This window comes from Trichosurus vulpecula, chromosome 2, assembly GCF_011100635.1.
Source record: "Trichosurus vulpecula isolate mTriVul1 chromosome 2, mTriVul1.pri, whole genome shotgun sequence".
Classification (NCBI taxonomy): domain Eukaryota; kingdom Metazoa; phylum Chordata; class Mammalia; order Diprotodontia; family Phalangeridae; genus Trichosurus; species Trichosurus vulpecula.
Window position 1 is genome coordinate 41,014,642 of NC_050574.1, and position 22,827 is coordinate 41,037,468.

The 22,827-nt window shown below is 43.4% G+C and overlaps 1 pseudogene; it reads right to left on the minus strand.

The window, feature by feature from the left end:
• Nucleotides 1-1,949: 1,949 nt before the first annotated feature.
• LOC118836366 lies at nt 1,950-19,686 on the minus strand (annotated as a pseudogene).
• Nucleotides 19,687-22,827: the final 3,141 nt, after the last annotated feature.

Here is a 22,827-nt window from a genome sequence, read left to right on the forward strand (position 1 = left end):
CCCTCAGAAACACCCACTCTTCCAAGGGCATATAAACTATGAACCCACCACTGCCTTGATTCATATTTGGCCTGAGATGGACAAATGACCATCCCTTTTTATACATCACCCCATTATGAACCCAAACTTCCTGCTGCAGTGTGTTATCACTTTATGAGCTACATCACTGATTTTTTTTTTCAACAAAAGGATCTCAGTTAAAGGCCTTGGAATATTAAGACTGTTGCAACTTCTGTGAAATAAATTTACCCATATGTTTTAGAAAGCAGAAAAGAAGTTTTATAATTCACCTCTCATTTAGGTCCCCCAATGGAGCCCTTTGGAAACTGCTGCACATTGGACCCAAGACAAAGGAAAACAGCCTCCAGTATCCGAGAAAATGATAGACCCTTTTAATGTTCAGACCCCAGTGTAAGCTGCAGTCCCTTTGGATGTGATTTTAAACAATGCCATCATGTAATGGAATTGCTGCTTTTACAAAGAGCCATTCTAGTTACTTTCTGAGTAATTCTCCTGTCACAAGCAGAACTGTGAGAGTGGACACTATCTTGAAGACTTATTTTGGTTGAGGGGGTGGGGCAGGGTTTGGAGGGGGTGTGGTATGGAGGGACAGGCACTGTTCTTCAGTCTGAGGTAATGTGTTTTGTTCAGGAATACTTTTGACGTTTCTATATGCTGACCATGGGCCCCAAAGAATCTGTAAAAGTAGTATTTTTTTTCAATTAATGAATGTGGGCACAAATAAAAGTTTGGAAAAAAATGAGGAAAGAGAAAGGGTTTTTGCTCATGTATGAGTTAGGCCCTGACAGCTGTGGGATTCTAGGATTGTCTTTCAATTGGATATGACAATTATATATAAATGAGAGTGGTGACCAATCTGTCAGTTCCAGAACCTTCCATTTGACAAACATTCATTGCACACCTGCTGAGTGCAAGGCCTCATGCATAACTGGCAGCAAGTCTAAGCTAGAGGAGGGCAGCCTGCAGCTCAGAGAGGGAGAGAGCTCAGGGCTGGAATAGGAGAAGTCCCTCTCTGTCTGAGCAGTCATGTCAATCTTGTAGGGCATCCATTTTCTCCTTTGTAATGTGAGGTGTGCGGATGCTGCAGGGTATCACATAACTTTGAGATGAAAAAGACCTAGAAGCCAGTTATTCTAGCTCCTACATTTTACAAGTAGAGAAACTGAGGCCCAGAGGAAGTGAGTGTCAGCATATGGAGCTGAAATAAGGAATCAGAGATGAAATATCTGAAGACATAAAGTGGGTAAACAGCAGAGCCTGGACTTTAGCTCAGGTCTCCAATGTCCACGATCGGTGCTCAGAACTGTCAGCCCTTCCTCTCTAGGAAGGATCTTGTGTGGAACCAACTTTCCCAATGCATCTGAAGGAGGAGTCATTTCCAAACTTGATTTTTGTAGAAACTGATTGTGCAAAGGGAGCCAGGGTTTTGCACCCTGATGCCACATACCTCTCCCAAAAAAATCCACACTCAGGAAAACCAACCAGCATCTGTTCACTCACACAGCCACGAAAGAGCAGCACAGAGACACAAGGGACTGGAGATGTCTAGAATTACAGTGAAAGGAACCGAGTCTTAATGGAATGTGTTTCCCCAATGCAATATTTATCCAGGCTCTACTTGAATACTTCCAGTGATGGGGAACTCACCATTTCATGAAATGACTCAATCCATACTAGACAGCTGATTATTGGGAAGTTCATACTGAGCTGAAATCATTGGAATTTCCTGGAGTTTTGCCCTTAGTTTTCCCTCCTGAGACCAAACACAACCAATCTGATTGCCTTTTCCCCAGGACTGTTCTTCAGATATTTGCAAATGTGACCATGCCCCTCTAGGTCCTAGTTTCTCCAATTATTTCAATGGTTCATTCTCAGGACTCACAATTTCATGTCCCCTCCCATTCTAGTCACCTCCTCTGGATGATGCCTTACTCTTCTTTAAATGCGAAGCCTGTGACTAGACACAGGACTCCACTGGGGTACGAATAGAGTAAAGGACCTTCTTCCCACTTGACTGTGAATACCCCCATGAGCAGCCTGAGGTCTTCCATGAAGTCATGGGGAGGTGGCCCAGGGTCCCCGATGGTTATACCAGCAACATAGAAGCTGAGAGGATCTAACAGATGGGAAAGACTGCAATTATGGCCCTAGGGACAGACTGTGTATCTCTTATGCAAGGATCACTCAGCTTAATCAGAGATTCTTAGCACCAGGATAATCACAGAGGCAAGAATATTCAGGTCCCAGCAATGGCCAAAAACAGTCTGATATGGCATGGAGAGAAGATTACAAATCTACATCAGTAGAGGGATGTTCTACACTAAGAAACTTATGAATCCATGAAGTATTGAAGCAAGATTACGTTAATTCTTTTGGCTGCCTCATCACAAAATGGTGACTCATGCTTAGCTTATTGTTTAATCAACAAGAAGCATTTCTTGAGCACTTACTCTGTCCCAAGCATTGTGCCCAGGAACCCAATTTCCAACTGAATTGTCAATGAACAGCCTCTCTGCCATACTGGGGCTGGGAATACAAACTAGGAAGGCTCTCCCAGGAGGGCAGCTCCTCAAGCAACCAAGTTCTCAGGCTTTAGGGGGAGATACCTCAAAGAGCAGCTCAAAGAACATGGAACTTTACTTCCAAGACCTTTCACCCTAACCACCAGCTCCCCCAGCCAGAGAGCTTTTCCATTGGCTGGCATAGGAGGCTGAGAAGGGGCATTAGTGAGGATCAGCCTCACCTCCTCCAGGCAATGAAAAAAAAACAAGGTCCAGCTCCCCAGAGTTAAAGAGACCCAGAGTTAGAGGTGACCTCAAGCAAAGGTCATCAAGTGGGCAATCCATCCTACCTGCAGACACATATTGGCAATTGGGATAGAGCATCTAGAGGTGGTCACATGTGGTGGGCAGCACAGATCAATGGAGAGACCTTCTAAAGTTCCCCACAGTAGAAGAAGTTCCTGGAGGGGGCTCCTGATCAAAGGTGAGACACCATCTCTACTGGGTCCAGGGAAGGAGAGAGAGCTTGAGGGATTCTGATCCAGATACAGACAAGTAAGTCAACACAAGGATCAGGAGGAAACAGATCAGTTCCAGGAAGTCTCTCCCACAGACAGTTTCTACGGACCTGGACAGGGAAGTCTTCCTTTATCCAGGGACAAAGGGGGAAGTTTAGGACCATCAGTCCACACCCTTAAGCTCAGGGCTACACCTAGCCCCAGAGCTGAGCAATCTCTGATGTAGACTGAGGGAGTTTTGACAGTCAAAGACCTGGGTTTGGATCCCAGCTCTGATGTTTACCAGCTGTGTGACCATGGACAGCTCACTTAATACTCTGAGTTTGTATTTACCTGGAATAGCACCTTCCTCCCAGGAACTAAACTCTTGTCAGCCTTAAAATGCACCCAGGGTTAATTTAGAAATGCCCTCCTTGGGTTTGGGACCACAAGATCTCAGATCACCTACAGAGACTGGGGCAGATAGATTGACACATAGCCACGTGAATCCCTTCCAAAAATGCCCCCCATTCATCCTCCAGTTTGCCTTTGTGACAGGCTTAAAAGCCCACATTCTCACCTTAGGACCGCTCAATGATGGGTCTCTCAGGAGGACAGGGACACCCTACTGACCTCGGCACTCAGTTTACTGATGAGGAAACTGAAGCCCAGAGAGAGGAAACAATGTGACTGAAGACATAAAGTAGGTAAATAGCAGAGCCTGGATTCTAGCCCTGGTCTCTCACATCCAAGATTGGTGCTCAGGACTAACACATCCTGTCCCCTCTAGAAAAGATCCTGTGTGGAATCATCTCTTCCAGTTCATCTGAAGGAAGATTCATTTCAAACTTGATTTTTGTAGAAATCGATTTGCAAAGGGAGCCAGGGCTTTGCACCCTAATGCCACATCCCTCTCCCAGAAAGAATCCACATTCAGGAAAACTAAACCAGCATCTGGCATATGTTCACTCACACAGCCACAAGAGGGCAGCACAGAGACTTTTTCTTGTTAATGTTTGTCCTTCATTCTGGAAGAGGACCATGACATCAGGAAGATGATGTCATGACTTGCAAGTGAACTGGATTTAAGTGAGGCAGGTGTAAAGTCACTAGTTTAACTCTCTCCTCCAGTGCCACCTGGGTCCAGTGGCAAGACATGGATGACTGGACGACAAGAGATGGCCCCAGATGCAGTAGGAGACCTTGGCCTTTTACTAAAATGAAATGAAAGAAAAACAACTTTCATTCAGTTAAGAAAGGTTGTTAAATAACCATGGGAACCATAGCTAATATGAAGAACATGAATTTTCTATCTCTAAAATATTAACAACTAGCAATTTCCCCTGGATGCCCAATGGCAACATGTCAATGTTCATTTTTATTTTTCCTTTTTCCTTTGAAGTAGCTCTAGACTGCTTTCCTTATTTGTGCCATGATGCCAAAACAACTTATCTGAGATAATTTTGGACTAAAAGTCCCTAGGATAAGATGTCCCTGATGGCCTATAAGCCCTAAGTAATCAACACTACCCTCACAGATGATGCTCTATCTCCTCTCACCCAAAGCCTGGGATGTCCATCCTTCTCTTCTCACCTCCACTTCTGAAAATCCCTCACTTCACAGTTCAGCTTAAAGACCACCTCCTACATGGGAACTCTCCTCATCCTCTCAGCTACTAATGCTGTTCCCATACCCAAACGACCTCATTTTTGCTTTGTATTTACATATATGTGTGAATATCCTCCAAAAGTATATAATCTCTCTGAGAGCATGGACTGTTGCTTTTTGTCCTTGTATCCCCTCACACAGTGACTGGTATACAGTAGATATTTAATAAAATGTTTATTGTTTGATCATTGTCAGATGATCACTTTGTAAACTGTAAAATGTTACCACGAGAGCTACTGTTTGTTATTCTTGGCCCAGACCTGGGTGTTGTCCTTCATTCTTAAAGAGGACCAAAATGACATCATTATTCTAGAGTCAAGTTTTAATGGTTCCAACTGTGGCTGATCAGACCAATGCCAGCTCGGAATGCTCTACCACAGGCTGGGCACAAATAATCTGTGTGAACATTTGGGGTGGATTCTCTAAATCTGCATATCCTGTGTTTCCTTTGAGCTGTTTCAATTCTGCTCTGCTCATGGAGCACAGCACCTTCTTCAATGTGGGCATGCCCTGCTGAGCAGTCCTGTGCTGGTGTCTCCCATGTCACACAATCAACTCCAAAGTTCCTGAGAAAAACCTTGCATGTGTCCTTGTATGGCCAAGACCTAGTCCTTAATTAAATGTATAATCTTCAGCACATCAACTTTGCATTGAAAGACACTTTAATGATGATTTTGTCTAATACACTAATTCTACAGATAACGAAATTGAATTGTAGAGAGATTGTGTGATCTGCTCAAGGTCACACTGTCAGTAACAGAGCCAGCCCTTTAACCTGATTTCCTGCTTCCAGACCCAGGGCTCTTCCCACTCCACCACAATGCCACTTCTGTTTAGGTCTTCCTTTTCCCACATGGAAAGGGAGAAGGTTAAGCTAGATGATCTCTGTGATCACTTCTAAATCAAACATTTGTGTGTGTGTGTGTGTGTGTGTGTATGTGTGTATATATGTGTGTATATATATACATATGTATAAATGCTTCTAAATCAAACATATATATATAGACATTCATAAATAGATATCTAGATTAAGTGAGGCAGGGCTGCCTCACTTTTACAGAAAGATAGATAGATAGATAAATAGATAGATAGACAGACAGACAGACAGAGGTAGGTAGGGAGGGAGGGAGAGAGAGACAGAGAGACAGAGAGAGAAACATAGATAGATAGATAGATAGATAGATAGATAGATAGATAGATGATAGATAGATAGATGCATACATACATACATACATACATACATACATACATAAACATTCTCCTGATCTCCATTAATCAAAATCCTTGCTCTGTGCCACTAACACTGATTTTACTAGAGATAAGAGCTCATACTCTCCTCACCCAAGAAGCACATTTTGCAGAATGGCAGCCATGTCACTGATGGTGATCCTATGTGGTCCTGACAGTTGTATTCTCTTTCCATGGGGAAAGTAAAGTCCAGATCAGCTATGAGAAAAGTTTTATTTTCTGAAAACAAATCAAATATGGTATCTCTAGGACCAAAAGAGTGTAAAACTGGTTAATGGTGAATTTTACTAAAACCTTATCTGTTTTTTTCTAACTGTCCACACTTTCATGCTTACAGCAGTCTGAAGCATTGGTTCTCTGTGCAAGACATAAAGTGAGGGGGAAGGGAGGATAGAATGGATCGACTCTCTGTTCAAATAATCTCAAGTCTGAAATATGAGGAATGTTTTAACTTAGTCAAGGTCTTGTGCCAAGTCTTGCTTATAGGGACAGAAATTTTTCCTAAGTCAATTGTATCACATTGACAGAGTGAACATCAATTCCCAGGCATCACATCAGTTTGTTACACATAAAGCTGAATATACATTTTACTACTGAAAAAAGCAGTATCATTTCTGAAGTCTTTCAAAAAAATCAGGCAAAACAGGTTTACTTCAGATGTCATCATATTATTTAACACATGAGAAAAGGAGCCCTTTTTCCTTATTACTGTTAAGGAAAAGGAAGTTGGTGGTAATCAGAGGATAAAAACTAAATTAATTTCACAGAAAATCACATGTTTAAAAGGTAAAAGGTAATTTCACAGCTCAGAGAATTTTATAGCTGGAAGGAACCTTAGGTAGATCATCAACCTGAGTCCCTCAAACCCAACCTGGGTTCACATATCTCTGGTGCCTTTTCTCACCTAGCTCCCTACACCTGGGATGCCTTACTTTTACCTCTTCACCTGCTGAATTCATACCCATCTTTAAAACCCACTTAACTACTATCTCCTCCAAGATGTCTTCCTTGAAGCAGGACCCTGGTGGTAATGCCTTTTCTTACCTTACTTTGACCTTACTTTGTCATGTTCAACACTACTTATCAGGTAGTGCTTTGCATTAAAACTCTACCAGATTATAAATTTCATTCCAGAGGGCAAGGACCAGAGGGAAATATCCATTTCCACTAATACTAAGCACTGGGCTCAGCATATGGTAGGTGCTTAATAACTATTGCTATCTGGTCTAACCCTTTTGTTGTACAGATAAGGAAAACTGAGGCCTATAGGGGATAAATGACTTGCCCAAGGTCACACTTGTAGGTAATGGCAGAGCCAAGCCTCACATCCAAGCCTCCTGATTCCTTGCCCAACATTCTTCCCACTGTACTAGAGCACCTTGGACTTTGGTTAACTTTTAGAGAACTGTTGTTACACTGGATTTTGGCATTTAGACAATGAAGGTTTTCATCATATGCTCATCTCTATACATTTCTCATGGAAATCAGGAGATGGGGGTTCTAGCCGCTCACTATGCAGTCTCAGAATCAGAGAAAGGGACCTTTCAGGAAGTCCTTCAAGATAAGGACAGAGCACCACAGATCCTCTCACAGGACATATTTCCCATGACTTTACCTCCTTTCCACACTGTTCATTACAGCCAAATAGGGCCACTGTCCCTCTCTGCTATTCTCACCCCAGCCTTTTCTCCATCTCTGTGCTTCTGTTTGTCATGTTCCTTATACCAAGAACTGATTCTCCAGTATCTCCTTCTGTTAAAATCCTAAGTTCAGGGACCATCTCTTACACAGAGCCTGACTTAATTATCACAAGCTCCCCTATCTCCAGCATCTCAGCCAAAGAAGAGATCTTGCTATGGACCTTTCATCTGCACCTATGCTTAGTATTAGAGTTCAGTCACTCCTTCATTCAATAAGTCAGTATTAAATGCCTGCCACAATCAGGCACTGTCCTAGGTCCTGGCTATACAGAGACCAAAAGGATACAGTTGCTACTGTCAATCATGACAGATAACATGTAAAGAAATAAGTATACAAAATAGATACAGGGTAAATTTCTGAAGAGGAAGACACTAGCAGCTGGGTGAGGGAGATCTCAGGAAAAACTTCATGTGGAGCAGATTTCTGAAGGAAACAAGAGATTTTAAGAAGCAGAGGGCAGAGACAAGGTAGCGATGCAGTCCAGGCTTAGGGGATAGCAATCATAAAGGCATGGAGCCAGGAGATAGAATGTCATGTGAGAGGAAAAGCAAGACTAGTTTGACTGGCCTGCAGAGTACAGAAAGCAGAGCAACGTATAAGACTGTAAAGGTAGGGTGGGCAAGGTTGTGAAGAGATTTTAAAGCTAAATAAAGGATCAAATATCAACGATCTAGGAGACAAGAGAGAGCGCTGGAGTTTGCTGAGTAGGGAAATGATATGGTCTAGCACACATTTATGGAAAACCACTTTGCAGGTGTGTGAAGGATGGTGTTGTAGGAAGATATTTGAGACAGTAAGACTGAGAGTTAGATGAGGGGTAGAGGGGGCCTAAGTGATGGTGGCTTCTGTGTAAGCAGAGGAAGAAAGAGCAGATAGGAGACATGTTGTTGAGGTAGAAACAAAATGTGGCAATGGATTAGATATGTCAGGTGGGAGAGAATGAAGAGGGGAAAATAATGCCGAAGGGGCGGTGAACTTGGTGTACTAAAACAATGGTGATCTTTCTACAGAAATAGGGAAGCTTGGGACAGGGCTGGCTTTGGAGACTAAAGGGATACATTCTGTTTTAGACAGACTGAGTGGAAGATATCTCTGTTCGAAGTCTCCACGAGGCAGTTAGTGATATGAGACTGAAGTTCAAGAGCAAAGAATGAGGCTGCAGACATAGATTTGAGTCCTCTTCAAAAAGATAAGAATTAAATGCATGGGAGCTATTCAATCCATCGACAAGCATTTAAGCTCCTACTGTGTTTTACTACATAAAGACTTGTGCTATGGAATAAGGCGAAGCCAAGAGAGCAGCATGAAAACAAAGACTTGATTGAATTCTCCCCCAAATCCCTCCAAACACCTGTAAAAAATGACTCTAAACAAATTCTAGAGCTATAGAACCCACAAAATGACAGAGTGAAACAAGTCTCCAGTCCAAGATGGCCTGAATGGTCACTGGGAAGAGTCTATTGCACCATGCTAGGAGCTGAGCACAGCCTAGCCTGGCCTATGCATGAAGAGACCAGGCTGGAGTAGACAGAGTGGAGCAGGCCTCAGGGCACTGAATCACTGGCAGCTGTGGCAGTTTCCAGACTTCTCAACCCACAAACACCAAAGACAACTTAGCAGGTCAGTGGGAAAACTATTGGACCTGAGTGAGAGAAGAGCACAGTCTGGCCCCAGCCCCAGGGGAGGCGGCTGCAGCAGTAGGCAGCAGCTGCTGCTGCTGCTTCCAGAGCTCCAGACCCACAGACCGTGGGGGGAATTAAGTGACTGATCAGAGTGGGAATGCAAGGATCTCTTTGCAGATGCTGACACAGGGTTCTCTTGCTTTGCCTTGCTTGGATCTGGGTCACAGGTCTGGTTGGTGGTTCTTGGGGGAGGAGGAGCATTGGTGTGGCAGAGCTTGTGGTGGCTGTGGAGAGGGAGTCCTCCTAGTAGTTACATGGCAGAAAGGAGTGCTTGCACTCACAAACCAGAGCACAGGCCAAGAAAGTAGTATCATACCATCTCAAAACAGAAGTAGCTCTGAAAACAGCAGCACAAAACCCCTGAAGCTTGGGACAGAACACTCTCCACTCTGAAAGCAGTCATACCCTGACAAAGAGCTCAGAAGTCAAGTGATTGTCTGGGGAAATGAGCAAGCAGCATAAAGGAACTCAGACTATAGAATCTTTCTTCGGTGACAAAGAAGATCAAAACATATAGCCAGAAGAAGTCAACAAAGTCAAAGATTTTATGTCAAAAGCCTCCAAGAAAAATATGAATTGGTCTTAGGCCATGGAAGAGCTCAAAAAGGATTTGGAAAAGCAAGTAAGAGAATTAGAGGAAAAACTAGGAAGAGAAATGAGAGTGATGCAAGAAAATCATGAAAAACGAGTCAACAGTTTGCTAAAGGAGACCCCCCAAAAATATGGAAGAAAATAACACCTTAAAAAATAGACTAACCCAAACGGCAAAAGAGCTCCAAAAAGCCAATGAGGAGAAGAATATCTTAAAAGGCATAATTAGTCAAATGGAAAAGGAGGCCCAAAAGGCCACTGAAGAAAATACTACCTTAAAAATTAGAATGGAGCAAGTGGAAACTAGTGACTTTATGAGAAATAAAGAAATTATAAAACAGAACCAAAACAATGAAAAATGGAAGGCAATGTGAAATATCTCATTGGAAAAACCCCTGACCTGGAGAATAGATCTAGGAGAGATAATTTAAAAATTATTGGACTACCTGAAAGCCATGATCAGAAAAAGAGCCTAGACATCGTCTTTCAAGAAATTATCAAACTGCCCTGATATTCTAGAACCAGAGGTCAAAATAGAAATTGAAAGGATCCACCAATTGCCTCTTGAAAAAGATCACAAAAAGAAAACTCCTAGAAATATTGTCGCCAAATTCTAGAGTTCCTAGGTCAAGGAGAAAATATTGCAAGCAGCCCAAAAGAAACAGCTGAAGTACTGTTGAAACACAATCAGAATAACACAAGATCTAGCAGCTTCTACATTAAGGCATCGAAGGGGTTGGAATATGATATTCCAGAGGTCAAAGGAGCTAGGATTAAAACCAAGTATCACATACTCAGCAAAACTGGAGTATAATACTTCTGGGCAAAATACAGATATTCAATCAAATAGAGAACTTTCAACCATTCTTGATGAAAAGACCAGAGCTGAATAGAAAATTTGACTTCCAAATACAAGAATCAAGAGAAGCGTGAAAGGTAAACAGGAAAGAGAAATCATTATGGACTTACCAAAGTTGCACTGTTTTGTTTACATTCCTACATGGGAAGATGATATTTGTAACTCATGAGACCTTTCTCAGTATTAGGATAGTTGAAAGGAGTATACATATATATAGACAGAGGGCACAGAGTGAGTTGAATATGGAGGGATGACGTCTAAAAAATAAAATTAAGGGGTGAGAGAGGAATATATTGGGAAGAGAAAGGGAGAGATAGAATGGGGTAAATTATCTCACACAAAAGTGGCGAGAAAAAGCTGTTATAATGGAAAGGAAGAGGGGGTAGGTGAAAGGGAATGAGTGAATCTTGCTCTCGTAGGATTTGGCTGAAGAAGTGAAAAACAAACACATTCAACTGGGTATCTTACCCTACAGGAAAGTAGGAGGGAAGGGTATAAGAGGGGGAATGATAGAAGGGAGGACAGATTGGGGGTGGAGGTAGTCAAAAGCAAACACTTTTGAAAAGGGACAGGGTCAAAAGAGAAAAGTGTATAAAGGGGGACAGGATAGGATGGCGGGAAATATAGTTAGTCTTTCACAACATGAGGATTCTGGAAGTGTTTTGCATAACAATACATGTTTAACCTGTATTGAATTGCTTGCCTTCTCAAGGAGGGTGGGTGGGGAGGGAAGAAGGGAGAGAATTTGGAACTCAAAGTTTTAAAAACAAATGTTGAAAAATTGTTTTACATGCAATTGGGAAGGCAATAGGGTATAGGAGTCTATCTTGCCCTACAAGAAAGTTAGGGGAAAGGGGATAATGGTGGGGAGAGTTGGGTGATAGAAGGGAGGGCAGACTGGGGAAAGGGCCAATCAGAATACATGCCATCTTGGGGTGGGGAAGAAGGTAGAGATGGGGAGAAAATTTGTAACTCAAAATCTTGTGGAAATGAATGTTGAAAACCAAAAATAAATAAATAAGTAGATGAATGAATGAATGAATGAGTAAATGAATAAACAGGTAAATAAATAAATAAGGCTGCTACGTATACTGAAGATACAGATACAAAGAATATAATAGTTTTAAGAATCTAATATTTCAACGGGGAAGACAATAAACATATATAAAAATACATAGCATAAACATAAAGTGAATAATATAAAGTAGTTAAACATGAGGCCATTTGGGAGGGAAGGCTCTAGCTTTTACGGGGTGGAGGGAAACCAGGAAAGTCTTCACACAAAAGACTGTCAGAAAGGAAGAGAGGGACACTATGAGGTAGAAGGAAGAAAGAAGTGTATTCCAGGCACAGGGGAGGTTCTTAGTTTCTCTAATTATGTCATGATTCACTCTCACGACACAATTTTGTGTCTCCTCCCATTCTGATCACCTCCTCTGGATGATGCCTCACCCTTTCTTTAAATGTGAAGCCTGTGTCTGGACACAGGACTCCACTGAGGTATGAACTGAGTGAAGGAAAGCCAGGACCTTCCATCTGCTGGACTGTGAACACCCCCACCAGTAGCCTAAAGTCCTCCATGAAGTCATGGGGAGGTACCTGTGGGCCCTAAATGGTTGTGCCAGCCAAGCTGAGCCCAAGAGAATCTGACAGATGGGAAAAACCGAAATTATGGCCCCAAGGACAGACTGTGTATCTCTTTTAAAAGGACCAGCCCAGCTAAACCAGAGATTCTTAGCATGAAGATAATCACAGAGGCAGGGATATTCAGGTCCTAGCAATGCTCAAGGACAATTTCATAAGGTAAGGAGACAGGATAGGAAGTCTACATCAGTGGAAGGATTTTCCCCACCAAGAAAATTATAAATCCATGAAGTATTGAAGCAACATCAGATAAATTATTTTGTCTGCCTCATCACAAAATGGTGACTCATGCTTAGCTAATTGTTTCATCAACAAGAAGCATTTCTTAGGCACTTACTCTGTCCCAAGTATTGTGCCCAGGACCCCAATTTCCACCTGAACTTTTGCCTAACAGCCTCTCTGCCACCCTGATCTAATAAGGGCTAGGAAGGCTCCTCCAAGAGGGCAGCTTCTCAGGCAACCAGCTTCTCAGATTTTATGGAGAGACACCACCCTAAAGAGCAGCTCAAAGAACATGGAACTTTGCTTCCAAGACCTTTCACCGTAACTACCAGCTCCCCCAGCCAGAGAGCTTGGCTGCTGACTGGTATAGGTGGCTAAGGAGGATCTTTAGTGAAGATCAGTCTCACCTCCTCCAGGCAATGAAAAAAGCAAGGGCCAGCTCCCCAGAGTCAAAGAGACCCAGAGTTAGAGGTGACATCAAGCAAGGATCACCAAGTGGGCAGTCCATCCTGCCTGCAGACACACATTGACAATTGGGATAGAGCATCTAGAGGTGGCCACATGTGGTGGGCAGCACAGATCAATGGAGAGACCTTCTAAAGTTCCCCACAGTGGAAGAAGTTCCTGGAGGGGGCTCCTGCTCAAAGGTGAACACCAGCTCTTCTGGGTCCAGGGAAGGAGAGAGAGCTTGAGGGATTCTGATCCAGATATAGACAAGTAAATCAACATAAGGACCAGGAGGAAGCAGAAAAGTCCCAGGGAGTCTCTCCCAGAGACAGTCTCTGCAGACCTGGACAAGGGAGTCTTCCCTGATCCAAGGGCAAAGGGGGAAGGTTAGGAACAAAAGTCCACACCCCTGGGACTCAGGACCACATCTAGCCCCAGAGCTGAGCAATCTCTGACATAGACTGAGGAAGTTTTGACAGTCAGAGACCTGGGTTTGGATTCCAGCTCTTATGTTTAGTAGCTGTGTGACCATGGACAGGTCACTTAACACTCTGAGCTTGTATTTACCTGAAAAACCATCTCCCTCCCAGGAGCTAAACTCTTGTCAGCCTTAAAATGCACCCAGGGTTGAGTGGGAAATGCCCTCCTTAGGTTTGAGAGCACAAGATCTCAGATCCTCTGCAGAGACTAGGACAGACAGACACATGAATCCCTTCCAATCATGCCCTGCTGTGATCCCTCAGTTTACCCTGTGGCAGGCTTAGAAGCCCCCATCTTTACCTTGGGTGACCTGGGCCCTCAGGAGGGCAAGGGGACCCTGCTGACCTCTGCCTCCTTCCTCCCCTCTAAGCCTCCATCCTCAGCTGCTGTATCCAGCCCACATCTGCTCAAAGTGATACCATCAGTGTTGTGGCAAAACCATTCTATGGGACAGTGGACAGCAATGTGACCTTGACTATACCGGGGTTCTCAGAGCAAGCTCTCAGCTATACTTGGTACAGAAACACAACAGAAGCCTCCAACAATATCATTAACTATTGTGTTCTAACTGGAGGGCAGACAGGTATAGATATCCAGAAGACAGTGCTCCCAAGTGGCTCCCTGATCATCTCTAATCTCAGCCTCAGTGATACTGATCTCTACATTTTGGAAATTGTTGGTTCCAGAGGCTGAATAATTGAAACAGAAGGAGCACAATTAAGATTGCATGATAAGTGCTGCCCTTCCCACAGGCCACATAGTCACTCCAGCACACTACCTCTGTCTGGGGTGAAAGGCCTCCCCTGAGTTCCTTACCCAAGGACCAGGGAGAATCCAGAACATGGCTCATTCCCACAGGAGGGAGCCTGAGGAGTTGAGAACTCCCAAACTCAGATCCACTTAATCAATCACAGAGACCACATTAGAGTTCAAATGCCACTTAGTGCTGAAGTCCCAAGGACAGAGGGGACACAGGGACTTTTCCTCCCTCCATGCTAGGTTCATAGAAAACCTGGCTGGCTGTTTCCTTGTGGGCTAGAATGTCTTGGCCATGCTGTACCTGGCCATCCAGACACCTGACAGCGCCAGGAAACATTGAGGGGGATTTAGCCACAGGGAACATCTGGAGATCCAGTTCAGGCAGGGAGGGTGACAAGAGAAGTTCTGCCTCAGGTTTCCTAGGGGTGCTTTGTAATTCTAGCCTCATCCCAAAGGCCCTGTTAGAGAAACCCAGACCACTTAGAGGCTTCTAATTAACTCTAGGAAGTCTGAAGGCAGGAGGTGAGAAAGAAGGGCACTGGAGGAGGGGGGTCAGCTTGACACTGACTCATTTTCTCTTGTATTGTTCAAGTACCAAGGCTAGATAGAGTCCTTTAGAGAGACTGTGACCCCAAGAATCCTTGGGAGATAAAGGTGGTTGAGAGGGGTTAGTTGGTATTTGTGAAATATATTGCACTCCATAGATGTCTCCTACCACAGAGGGTTACCTCAGGAGAGAGTGACCTCCCCAGCATTGGGCATCTTCAAGCAGAGAATAGATAACCATTTGCCAAGGATGTTTGAGTGGGGATCCCTCATCAAGCCTGGACTGGCAAGGATGACCTCTGAAGCCCAGAAGCGAAGAATCCCAGAGGCCTCTGGGAGATCTCTGGCTCTGGGGTTGTATGGTCAGGGGTGGGGATGGGGGGGTAACAGCCCAGCATTTCCAGGGCTTTCTTCCATGGTATGCATACTGGAAGTTGTCTTAGGCATCTATCTGTGGCAGAATGTATTTAATGGCTCCAAGGTGAGAGGCAGGAGCCAGCATTTGGCAAGGGTCCTGCTGGTCATCTGCAGTGGTCTTTCTGTCCCTCAGCTCCTGGGCAGAGGATTATTGTGGAAGAAAGGATTTAGGAATCATCAATCTTTTGATCCACAAGGACTTTTTTGTGTTTTTTATTTTTCTAACCTTTTAAACTTTTATTAGTAGTTATTTCTCAAGAATTAAAATAGTGTTACAAAAATACTCATGTTGTCTAGGAATAAACAATACTCATTGGGAAGCCAGGAATTTTTTAATCATATTTTACATTTATTCGGTCTGAATAAATGGGTACATCCCCTAAACAGAGTACAGGAGAGTACAAGGAGTCAGACGGACACCAGTCCTTACATTGACCCCCACTTCAAATCTCCCACCAGGCTCTTCATTGGCCAGATGTAACCCTCTGACTACCTACATCATGCCCTCCTCAAATGGCTCATTTAAGCATGTGTACAAGCCTTTAACATTTCACCCAACCAGGGGCCTGGTCTCTGCTAGATCACAGCTTTGATTAGAACTAGCTCTAATCAGTCACCTGACTTACATTCTGCAAAAGCTGCGGGGAGGGGGGAGAGAGGGATACTTTCAACTCTGTGGAAGCAAAACTGCTCCCCACCCCCCCACCCCCGCCATTTCTTACAGTTAGCAAATTAGTTTAGATTCATCAAGATTGCATTTTTTCTTTTTTGGAGCTTTAACAGTGTACAACATAATACAAAACAAACCAAAGAGATGGATGTCTATTACTAGATGTTACCAAATGCATCATTCTAAAGTAGTGAGTCTATTCCCTAAGAACAATTGGAAAGTAAAACTGAAATCAAATTATAAGTTAGGGCCAGGCTAACAGATTGTGGGCTCATTCCCCCAACCCCATTTGAAAGTGCTTACAAAGGAATTCCTGTTTCACACTGAAGTGTCAATTGAATGGTTTCCTAGAGCTGGGGACTTAAAACCTGGTGAAGATTATCCAGGGTGGGAGGTGGATGCCCTCTTCCAACAAGATCCAGGATTTAGCCAAGACTTGAGTGTGGGTAAGCACAGTGGCTGCCTGGCAGAGGCAGAAGAACAGAGCCAAACTCGATGGCCTTCTCCATGCTTTTAAAAGTTTAGAAATCAGTGTTACACTAAGTTAGAATCGAACAAGTTCATTTTTAAGAGGAAGCAAAAGCCAAATCAAACAAACACCCTGAAAGCTCTTTCCATTGCACCAGATGCGGATTTCAATCCAGCCAGTCTAACGGTGAGGGATGTTTTGGTGGAACACATGACACTCAAAGCAGCACTGGCTAGCTCAGAATCTGTCTTGGTAGAACTCCAGAACACCCCTGTGTGTCCTGCTCATGGCAAAGGTGAGAACACACCAACAAAGTTCTATCTTGAATATATATATACAGTCTACCAGAAAAACCAGGGCCAAGCTGGGAAGGGCACTTCTCAAAATATGAATAAAAGTAAGTGGATGGGTGGAATGGGGGTGGGGTTTAGAGGTCCTGTGCTTTACCTTCCCCTTCCCCCTTCCCACAAGGATCAGACTCTCCCACAGATCAAAGTGTGCTGGTAAGTCTTCAGGAGGTACAGAAGTACTCTCTTCCTGTATCTTCCCCTCCCACCCCTAACAAGAACGACAAACCCAAAACAACCTTCTCTCTTCTTTCTGAGGAGAGTGTGAAGCCACTGGAGGGGGAGGGGGCCTTCCAAAGAGACAGATGCTCCACGTCAGAAAACTACATGGGCTATTACAAGAAGACAAAAGAGACTGCATGTTTGGTTCGGTGTTTTGTTTTGTTTTGTTTTAGATCCATAAGGCTGAACTTTAATCTCACACAAGAATCCTTTGAAGGGCTGGATATCATTGGCATTGAGGAAATGCCACTTGGCTGGAGGAAAGTTCAGGGACCTCCTCATCACCCAGCCACCATGTCCAGGGATAGCTTCCATGGAGCATGGTAATTCTTGCTGATGCAAGAGTGGACGGGCAGAAGTGGTCACTCCTGGGATGGCTGGGGCACTTCCTAGATGTCTTCAAAGAAGGCCACTCAGGACTTTGAGCCATGCAAGGTGAGTTTTAAAGCTCTGATAAGGAGAGCTCTTGTTTAATGGTGTCAGAGTTTTCACTGCAGAATATCCAAGGCTGTCTCCCTCTCTTTACCTCTCATTGAGTTCTCCCTGCAGGGTTTGTTCTTCTCCAGGCATTCCACTTTCTCATTCTCAGTGTCCATGGAGAGCTGCTGTATCAGTAATTAAGGTGGGACTTCATTACTGTTTTCTTTTGGAGTGCTTATTTAATCAGTGCCCTTGGTGAGTCTGGCCTTTGTTTCTTTGATTAAATTAGGAGTCTTCGACATGCTTGCCTCAAGGGAAAGCCTAGTTTACATGGGTTTATGATGCCAGAAGCTTTTAGGTCACTTGGGTTCAAGTCACATGTTGTGAGGCCCTTTGACCCTGAACAGGGTATATAAACTCGAGGCCGGTGTTTTTCCTTTGGGGGCTCTCACTCACTGAAAGAGTGGCATGTGACTCTGGGCAAGCTGTTGTAACTGCCCTGCATCTTTGCTAACCCAGACCCATTGGTTCTTCTCTGCTAACTGAATTCTGATTTGATCTGTTTATATTGTCTCTGTTTGTATTTGCTCTGAAGTTCATGATGATGGCTTTTCCTCCTGAACTAAGTGAGTTATATATGTATGTTTGATTAAAGTAAGATTGTTAACCCCTTAACGTTGCTTTCCTTAGTAAAGCAGATCAAAGAACCTGTGCTGGCAACTCTTGTTGCTGGTCGTGTTGGATCTTACACCTCAGCAGTAGCTGCTAGCCAAATTGTTGTTACAGCTGCTTTATGTCAGAATCTGTTAAAAAATGGGCTGTCACCATTATAAGACTGACTCACAAGGGATGTGGATAAAACCTTGCCAGTGATTTTCCAAGATCTTCTGCCTTGCTCTTCTCTTGGATTCTCTGGCCTCCTGGAGATCCCATTTCAACTGTTCAGCCTCCTTAGCTCTCCTCTCTGCCTCCTGGACCATCATCAGCACCAGCATCTTGGCTTCCTGTACCTTCTGCTCCCTTGGGAGATTTTCTTCCTGTCTTAATGACTGTGACCACTACATCTCCTGTTTGATCTCAGCAGGCTTCTGAGCTAAAAGCTCTGCCTCTTCTTCTGTGATCTGGACCTTTTCTGCCTCACACTGCACCACAGCCTCCTTGGCTACAGTAGCTTCCTCCTTCACTTGTAAGAGCCTTCTCTCCAATCCATCTCTTGTTCACTCATCCTCTTCCCTGGCCTTCTTGTCTAGAGCCAAATGTTTCTTCTCCATCTGCTTTATGACTTTCTCCTCTCTGGACTGGGCTTTCCTCTGCTGTCTTTCCAATGACTCAGCTTTCCCTCTTCAAATAAAGAGGTCATGGTTCTCAGTGCACAGCTGGAGAATCAACTTATTAACATGCAGTTTTGAGGAGTTAGGCTTAAAGACATCAGTATTCTTATCCAGAAGCTTAATGGTGCACTTTGTCACTGTAAGAGATGTTCTGGGTTTCATTCCAAGGAAAGGAGATTTGGAGTTCAGTCTGCTTTCAGGGTTATATATGTAGAGACCCAGAGCATCCATTCCAAGAAGCAATCACATATCTTTTTTATTCTGAATTGCAAAGTAGTTCACATTATACATCTCCTGGGCGATCTCCAGATATTCCATCTTGGCTTCATCTCTTGCTCTGCCACGATGCGCTGCATACCAGGAGGCAATTCTCTCCTCCCACATCTCTTCTGGAATCTGTTGCAGATTTGTTACCCTTTTTGGAAGCAGTTCCTCCAGGGCCAAAAAGCCATGCCAGTGAATAGGGAGGTCATAGTCACCATGCTTGGCCTGGATCACCTAGGAAGCCAAGAGCACCAATGCCTTTGGAGTGCAGTAGATCTTCTCATCCAGAATCTGCTTTTTTACCTGTAGAAAGAATAAATGTTGTGTGATCTCCTGGACCAGCTCTCCTCTGCATTCTCTGGATAAAATTTGGCCAGGAAGTGAAAGATGACTGGCTTTTCCTTTGAAACATCATGATCCAGCACCTTTTTGTCCATTTGGGCTCAGGTCATAGTGTTCTTGATCATGTATTGCAGTCCAAAGAACTAGGGTTCCCATAGTCAAAGAGAGTTGCACAACAGGTCAAGTAGGTCCTTCCCTTTCAATTGAATCTCACTGTTGAATTCCATTTCTTCATCCACTCCAATTCTGCGTCTGACAATGCACACAGTGAACATTTTGGCTGCTTCCTCTTGAGGGATCTCTTCAGCTCCCTCAAGAGGAACAATAGTTCCAGCCATAGGGAAGCTGCAGCTCAGCAATGCAAGGACCTAAAACTCCAAAAGACTCATGATGGAAAATGCCATCCACATCCAAAGAAATATGAAGTCTGGATGTAGATCAAAGCATACTTTTTGCTCTCTTTTTTTATTTTGTTTTGCTTTGTTTTTTCTTTCTCATGGTTCTTCCCATTCACTCTGATTCTTCTATACAACATGACTAATGTGAAAATATGTTTAATAAGAATGTATATGTAGAGCCTATATCAGATTGCATGCCACCTTGGGGAGGGGAAAGGGGAAGAGGTAGAGAAAATTTAAAACTCATGGAAGTGAATGTTGAAAACTAAAAATGGGGGAGAGGCGGAGCTAAGATGGCACTGTGAAAGGAAGGAACTACCAGAGCTCTCTCACAAATTCTTCCAGATATGTCTAAAAAAAATGAATCTGAGAAGATTTGAGAGAGTTAGAAGCTACTAGTAGACTGAGAGGGGTAGGAGCTCTGGGCACACAGAAGGGCCCCAGACCAAACAAACCAGGAACAGCAGAGGAATCCAGCCAGTGCGCTAGTCTGGGAGGTCACTGGGTGAGCTAAACAAGGAGCAAGGACAGGCCCACGGTGGAAGTACCAGCTACAGCCACGATTGAGCCCCAGGCCTCTCAGGCCAGGACAGGAGTCTGCCAGAGCTCAGAGCCTGCAGCCGAGGGAGCAGCTAGCCCAGAGGCCTCCAACCCACAGTCTAAAGGTTTGAAACTCACCTTCTTGAACTTCCAGGATCTATGATGTCCAGGTAAAACAGCTCTCATCCCTCCCTTGAATAAACCCAGAGAATACTACCTCAGAAGAAACAGAGCAGCCAGAAGTGGGGCTTCAGTAGTGAGAGAAGTTGGGGAGAGGGCCCTTTTGTGGTGATGGAAGGAGACTAGTGCAGGAAGAGAGGTGTCTCAGCATCCCTCACATCAGCAGAACAATGAGAGTAACTAAGCCCCAGGGGCCTGAAGATAACAAACGTCAATGCCAGGACCCCAGATATGGCTTTGCACATCCAGGGGAAGTGGCAGACACCAACACAGACAAGAGCTGGGACCACCCATGGTACAGAACAGTCCTGGGGAAGAGAAGACTCCAGCAGCCAGACCAGCCCTCCCCCACACGTCATAAAACCAGAGGCCATAGCACATAAAGCTAGATTTCAACACAAGAAACTTGGGACAGAACCCCCTGAGCCCCAGAAGTAGAGATCCACTTTAGAATCCAGGAGGGAAAAAATGCCATGAAAAATAATGGTAAGAAGCTTTCAAAGACCATTGATTCGTATTATGGAGACGGAAGATCAAAATACTAATTCAGAAGAGGACAGCATGGACACTACACCCACATCTGAAGCCTCTAAATGGAAAATGAACTGGTCTCCAGACCAAAAAGCATTCCTCGAAGAATTCAAGGAGGACTTTAAAAACCAAATTAGGGAGGTAAAAGAAAAAATGGAAAAAAAATTCAATGAGGAAAACAAATCTCTAAAAAGTAAAATTGGCGAAATGGTTAAGGACAATCAGAATATAAATGGAGAAAATGTCTCACTGAAAAGTAAAATCAAAAAAATGGAAGAGGAGATAGAGAAGATAAAGGAAGAAAATAAAACATTAAAAATTAGAATTGGGCAAGTAGAAGCTAATAACTCTATGAGACATCAAGAATCAATCAAACAAAATCTAAAGAATGAAAAAATAGAAGAAAATGTGAAATATCTGATTGGAAAAACAACTGACCTGGAAAATAGATCCAGGAGAAACTATCTAAGAATTACTGGTCTACCTGAAAGCTATGATGAAAAAAAGAGCCTGGACAGTATCTTCCACAAAATCCTTAAGGAAAATTGCCCAGAGGTCCTAGAACCAGAGGGTAAAATTGTCATCAAAAGAATACACTGATCACCCCCCGAAAGAGATCCCAAATTGAAAACTCCAAGAAATATTATGGCCAAATTCCAGAACTACGAAGTCAAGGAGAAAATACTGCAAACAGCTAGAGAGAAACAATTCAGATATCATGGAACTACAGTCAGGATCACACAGGATCTTTCAGCTTCAACATTAAATGACAGGAGAAACTGGAATATGATATTCCAAAAGGCAAAGGAGCTCAGACTACAACCAAGGATGAACTACTCAGCAAAACTGAGCATAATTTTCCAGGCAAGGAGGTGGACATTCAATGAAATAAGGGAATTCCAGACCTTCCGGATGAAAAGGCCAGAGCTCAAATACAAAACTCAAGAGAGACGTAAAAAGGTATATGGGGGGAAAACCCTAGTTAATCAACAAGGCTAATTAGTTACATTCTTATATGGGATCATTTTGTTTTATATATGTTTTATATATATATATGTCAATCTTGAGAATACTATAGTTATTATGACAATTGAAAGGGATATTCATAGACTGTGGGTGTCAGTATAAAATAACTAATACAATGATAAAAAATATAATTAAGAGATATAAAGGGATGGTTCTGGGAGAAGAGATAAGGAAATAGGAGGAAAGGGTGAATTACATCACATGAAGAGGCACAAAAACATATTATAGTAGAGGGAAAGAAGGGAGGAAGAAGAGCAGTAATTGAGCTTTACTCTCATTGGATTTGGTTCAAGAAGGGAATAACATGCCCTCATAAGTATAGAAATCAAACTTGTCCTACAGTAGGAGGGGAAAGGAGAAAGAAAAGGGAGGGAGTGGTCAGAAGACAGGGAAGAAGTAGCAAGGGGAAAAAGGTAAGATAAGGGAGGGGAATCAAGAGGAAGGGTAAACTGAGGAGGGTGGCAGTCAAAAGCAAAACTGTTGAAGAGTGGAAGGGAAAAGGGGAAAAATAAAAGCATAAGGAGGGGGGAAATAGGATGGAGAAAAAGACAGAGATAGTAATCATAACTGTGAATGTGAATGGAAGGAAGTGGATAGCAGAATGGATTAAAAACCATAATCCTACAATATGCTCTTTACAAGAAACACATTTGAAACAGGGGGATACAGACAGGGTGAAAGTAAAAGGCTGCAGTAGAATGTATTGTGCTTCAGCTAAAGTAAAAAAGGCAGGGGTAGCAATCCTAATCTCAGACAAAGCAAAAACAAAGATATATCTAATTAAAAGAGATAAGGAAGGACACT